Raw genomic sequence first — 6,315 nt, 5'->3', positions numbered from 1 at the left:
CTTCCCCGAAGTTCTCTGCCTGCTCCTCAGGCCCCGGGCGCTCCCCTTGCTGCTCTGGGTGACACTTGCTCTACCCTGTCTCGCCCAGAGACCCCCGCCAAGTGCCCCGCTCTCCCCTCTGGTTTCTGCCCAGCACCGCCCTTTCCTGCTGGGACGTTGGTCCTCAGACACCCCGGGTTTGGGGCGGTCCCTCACCCCGGACTCCCTCGCCAGCACCTCCGCCTTCCGTCCCCACCACACCCAAACTTCTTATGCCGTACGAGGACCAGGCTGCCCCGGATTTTAATCCTGGCCCTGCCTCTCGGTAGCTGTGTGGTCTTCTGCGCACTGCACGACCTCTCCGAGCCTCGATCTCTCCATGGCCATGGGGAAACGTGTCTCCATCATCAGATTTTTTTCTGAGGATCGAATGGGATGGCACAGGCAATAAACCGGGCGCATTTCTTCCCAAATCTCTTCATGGGTGCGTCTCCCCGCCTCGCCCTTCTGCCCCCACCCCTGCCGCCCATGGCTGTGCTTTGCAGAGGGGCTTCTCTGCAGAGAGAAGGCTTCGCCTGGTGCTTTCCTAGAGCTCAAAGTCACCCCCGAGGGCTCCGGCTGGTGTCCACAGCTCGTGGATTTGGGATGAGCCCTGGAGAATGAATTCTGAAGGTGCAGGGAAGCCGGGAGGGAAGTGTCTAAGAGGCCGGGCGGGGCCAGCTGGTCATGTAGGAGACGTATTCTGGGGACAGGTCCCCAGCTCCATCCTCCTGAGCATCTGCTGAGACGATCCAACAGGCTCCGCCTGGTAGAAACCCCGAGGAGAGTCTAGAACGTGGGCAGATGACCCTTCGCGTCAGTGTCCAGGCCACCGAGCAGCCTTCGTCATGGGGCCGCTTGAAGCCAGAGCTGTCCCCGACCGTCTGGCCTGTGTCCAGGTGAGTGACCGGAGAGGAGCCCTCGTGATCTTCGTTCCCCCGGTGACCCCCACTTCTACCTGGCATTTTGATCCCTTGTTTAAACCAGAAATAGATACTATGTTTGCAGGTCCATGTGTGAAAATAGAACGATGGTCCCCACAGAGTAACTTGTTAAAACGCGAGTCAATTCCCCCCCGTAAATCATGTTGACAGCTCTCTTTGTGTCTGTAAAGCGCTTTGAGCTCCTCAGAAGAAAGGTGTTACCTCAAGACAAGGTATTATTATTTTTGTCGTTATTACTATTTCATGACACGGAACCCCTTTAAAACAGCAGTAAATGTGGAAAGCGGTGATTTTGTTCGCTTTGGTGACGTCTGGGTCTTACGATAGCAAGGAGGGACATCCAAAAAATAACAGCACGACGGATTTGTCTGCCTCCTGTCACCTGAGGGTTTCACAGGCGTTCACAGACATTAATTCACTAATGCCCCCTAGTTACAAAGAGACAGATTCCATTGTCCCCGTTGTAAAGTCAGGGAGAAGTTGCAGACCCAGGGTTACCAGAGGAGGAACCCTGGCTTTGCAGGGCTTATCCGAGGCCCCTTTGGGATCTGCTGCAAATGCCCTGTCTGCTCACACAGCGGGGTCATCGAAGGTGCCACCCTCTGGCTGGCCAGCAGCTGTGGGAAGGGCGGGGCTGCTGTGTCCCTCGCCCTGTGCCCTCCTCCAGCACAGTGCCCTCCCGAGGTGCCACGCGGCTAGGTTGATTACATCATAGGAAACATTCCAGAACGAGACAACTTGACAACTGCCCAACTGACCTAAAGGCCCCGTCTGGCAGCTGCGAGAAAGCCCATGTCTGCCCTGTTGGGGTGGCCGTTCTTGGGGCGTCAGCGATCTTGGCCTGGACGCCGTCGTGCTCACCCAGGGCTGTCAGCATCTGCGGCTGGTGGCCCCACATCCATCCCGTCGCACGCAGCAGCATGGCCAGGAGCACCGGAAGGCAGTGTGTTCGGGACTCACGTGGGCCTCGTTTCGAACCCCACGTCACCTCTCACTAGCTGTGTAATTCGGGGCAAAGTATTTTCCAAGCCCGTTTCCTCACCCTCGGGATGGGAGGAAAATGTAACACCTTCCTTGTCGTGAAAACGATCGCCAATACCGGCCGGCACCGGCCACTCTGGAAGCTGGCCGAGCGGCCCCTGCTGCGGACCAGGGCTGCTGGGCGAAGGCGACGTCGTGCGGGTCGCTTGAAACTGGCCTTGGGAAGAACGTTGTCTCCATGCCAGTCAGCAAATGCTACAAAGCGGGGCTTGCTTCCACCCCCGCAGAGTAAGCGCCCGATAAACGCAGCTATTAGAGTAAATGCACGTGAAACCCATGTCGGTTCAAAAGGTAGAAATGGATGCATCCATTACACGGAACACAAAATCACTGCGTGTTTTACAAGAAAAGTGATATCGCATCTGCTTGGAATGGATCACGCAGGAAGGTGAACACGTTCCCTGTCTGCGCACGGCGCTTGTCATGTCCATCTAGGGTTTTTGCTTCTTGAACTTGGGAGCGTATTTCGCGTTGCTCCCGGTAACCCCAGTAATTGTTTGGCTGATGAGAATGTCCTGGCTCCAACCCAAACCAGCAGAAAAAAAAGAGAGTTTGGGAAATAGGTTCTATTATCTCCAAGCCGGGAAAATCGATTGTCAATCAACAAACACCCAACATTGCGCTCAAGTCTACAACTGAGACTAGAAATACGTGAAATGATTCTCGACTTCCTGCGGCTCCCGGTCTGCACGGGGTGGCGAGGCAGGAGACGCCCATGTTCGAAGTCATGTAAAAAATACATAACTTTTGCAGACACATTATAGGCCACATTATTATGGTCCCCTACAGAAGAAATTCAGGCTCGGAGGAGCGAATTTTTTCATGGCACACGGTTGGTAAGATGGTTGCACACTTTGGGATATTTTGCTGAACAGTGACCATGACCAGGTCTACATGTGTTTGTCCCCAGTGCAGGGAGCATCTGACAACAGCGTCATGGCCGAGACGGACCGCAGAGGAGGGTGCAGGGCGGCGGTGGGGAAGCGGCACTTGGACACCCCTAAAAGACTGTGGGAGAGTCAGTCAATGCAAAGCGGACTCAGCCCGTTTTTCTTATTATACACATCGTCCTTGCTTTTCTCCTTGACCACCTTCCCGCTTGGTGTCTCTCTCTCTCTCTGTCTCTCTCTCTGTCTCTCTCTCTCTCTCTCTCTCTCTGTCTCTCTCTCTGTCTCTCTCTCTCTCTCCCCCCGCCCCCCCCAACTCCCTCTCTTAACATCCATGGGCTTTTCTGACTGTAGCCAACTCAAACCCAACTCCAAATAATAAATACTGGAGTGATGACACCAAAGCCATCGGCCGTCTGGGGGAGCGACAGTCCATTTCAGACACCGGTGGCTGGCAGTGACGCCACAAAGCCAGGAAGCATTTAGAAAGTTACGGAGGGAGGGGAAAATACAAACTCCAATGTCACTACTGCATCTTCCTTATCCTGCAAAGTTTACTGATGCACAACGAGAGGCAACTTACAAGGGTACCCATGACCGCTTGGATTGCACGAATAAGGGCAAAACCGTGCCACACTGGGTTTCTATAGCATTTTGCATTTGTCACAGGCTTTATTGGAAATGTAGTGATTTCTCTCTGTGACTCAAATTTGGGTTTTCTAGAGCCCAGTTTCGAATGGAAAGCAAATGGCACTCGCGTGTGCTGTGCATGTCCAAGGTGGCCCCTGAGATGGTCTGGGGTCTCCGTGGCAGAAAAGTCATCAAAATTTGCCAAATATGCCAGCAGCCACTATCCATCCTTGAGCGGTGACCAAGCCACCCGGGGGGGCCCGCAGGAGGAGGGAGGAGATGCGGGGGGTGGGGGGGGTCCCCTTTGCCACCTGGCTGGCGATGCTTCTCTCTCCATCCCCAGTCCCCCCTCAAACACCCAGGTTCTCCTAGCGCCCGCTCATTTCCTCGTAAACAAAAACCTTTCCCTGCCGAAAGCTTTTCTGAAAGAAAGGGTTTGTTGAGCCAAACGTCCAAAGAAAAAGACCAGGTCCGGGGCGTGCGATCTAAACCACCAGCGGTAGGGCCGGAGGGAGAAGACAAACGTGTCTGTCCTCCTTGAGGTGATGACACTTTTATGCAGATTGCATTTGGGGGAAGGAAGATGCAAGTTGTTTTTGAAAGAATTTGCGTGGGCGGCAGGTAAGGAGCCTGGAAAAGGCGGAGCGAGAGCGATTCCCAGACGGGCGTGCGGCCCGTCGGGGGGAACATTTGCCGCTTTTGATGGGCCGCGGGCAACTGTCCTGAAACTCCACGCGCACGCGGACGCCGCCGTGTCACCTGGGGGGCACTACGGGCCCCGGAGGTTGCTCTGCGGCTGCGACACGCGTTCGGGCACGTGACAGACAGTCGCCCGCTGGCCGCAGCTGCGAACAGGTTGCTCCCCTTTCTCTCGACACCCCCCGGGCCAGCTGTAATTTAATTTAGGGTGTCTCAGTATTTTCCCCTCGTCACCCCCAGTTGCGCTCACAGTGCCTTGTCTGGGTCCCCGAGTCTTCTCTGCGCAGACTTCCGACCATCTGGGGTGCGGTCCCCCGACGACCGGCCGCCCCCACCCTGCCCCGGCCAGCGCCATGGTCTGCGGCTCGCACGGCAGAGTGGGGGGCGTGCGGACCCACCCCTGACCCGCCATACCCGAGAGGCTGGTGGCCTTGGGAACGGCCAGGGCACTTTGTGTCATTGGATGGAATTTAGGTTTCTCATCCCAAAAAGGAAAGGGGAAAACTCAGAAGCGAGGAAGGCTGGGCCCGGGGCGGTGTGGTGAGGACAGCCCGCTGGACGGACCACGCTGCCTTCTGAGCGCGGCCCCTTCACTGTCGGGAGCTGCAGAGCGGGGTCCCCCGTCCGCTCCACAGGGGCCCGAGCACTCGCTGCCCCTGGGGCGTCAGAGCAGCCTGAGACCTGGCCCGGGAACCCCTCACAGGAAGGTCCCATTAGTGTCCCCCGGAGTCTCTGGGCGACGTCTTGCTGTCTGCGTCCGCACACCTGAGGCAGGTGGCCTAGCCTGCGAAATCGCTTCCCCTCACTCTTCCTGACAATTTGGCAGCAAACACTGCTTTTTCTACCCCTCCCCTCCGGCCCCCCAGCCTCTTCTAAGTGTCCCCCCGGGAACGAGACGCACATCGTAGGATGTTTGAAGTGAAAACCCATCTGACAAGTTAGTTAAGACTCAGTTTCTCATCTGTAAAGTGGGGATATCCTCATATCTAACCAGTGGCATGTTGGTGAATGATGGGTGACTAGCTCTCAAAAAAGCAAGTACACAAAAAGAAACTTCTGCTTTTATAGCGTTTGCCAGTTTCCATGGTGTAAATACTTCCATCGCGGCCAGTTTTGAGCTGGCACCCGACGTCACCAGCGTGGATTTGGGAGGAACATGCCCACGATGGGCTTTGTGAGCTGCCCCCGGCCCCAGCCTCTCTGCCTTTCAGAATGCAGCTGATGGACCCCCTTGCAAAGTGTAAATGATTTTTAAATAATACGAGGCTCTCTTTCCCGGCTTCTGATACATCGCTCTGAGCACCTGTTATAAATGACCCCGGCCAGTGCCTCTGCATCGGGGTGGCCCTGGAAAGGGTGTCTTTTGAGGCATCTCTTCCTGCCACCAGGGTCACCAAACCTCCGTCTCGATAGCCACGCTCGCCGGCCTGGCCAGCGCCGTGGCCCCTGTGCCAACGATGCACAACATGCTCACTTTCAACAAGTTCCTCGTGTGTTTGTCCCTTTCCTAAGCAAGGGCTTTGCTGCCGGCCACCGCCGGCAAAGGAACAAAGTCACATTGTTCAAAACAAACTACTCCGGTATCAGTTGGAACAAAAACGCAATCGCGCTCCCAGACCTCAATCTGCAAACCCAGCTGGACAGAGCAGAGTGAAAAGGCTCAAGGCCACCAGGCAGCAAAACATGCCTTTATCTGTTTCAAGGGCCTTTATCAAGGGCAGTTTTTATGTGGCAACCCCTTCCCCCGCCCCCACCTTGCACGCTGTTACTAACATCCTTCGAGAAACCTGAATACAGCATGTCTCCCCTCGCCGACGGGTCTGTTCCAGGTGACTTTGACTGACTGATCTTTTCCTCGCCACCTTTCCCCCCTCCCCCGCTCTGCCTCGTGTTTACAAGAGGACAGAAAGGGTCTCTTCGATTCTCTGTCCATTTTTAAGGTCCCCATAGTGTATCATTTCACCTTCTTAACTCAGTCCCCCATCCGTTTGGAGCCAGTGATCATTTAAGTCCTTCTACCCTCAGACACCCTGAGATTCTGAGCAAGCGCCCCCTTTCCGGTCTCCTGCCCCAAGGCAGCCAGGGCTGGGTGGCAC

This window comes from Pteropus vampyrus, unplaced genomic scaffold (genome assembly GCF_000151845.1).
Source record: "Pteropus vampyrus isolate Shadow unplaced genomic scaffold, Pvam_2.0 Scaffold237, whole genome shotgun sequence".
Taxonomy (NCBI): domain Eukaryota; kingdom Metazoa; phylum Chordata; class Mammalia; order Chiroptera; family Pteropodidae; genus Pteropus; species Pteropus vampyrus.
This window is presented reverse-complemented; position numbering follows the sequence as displayed.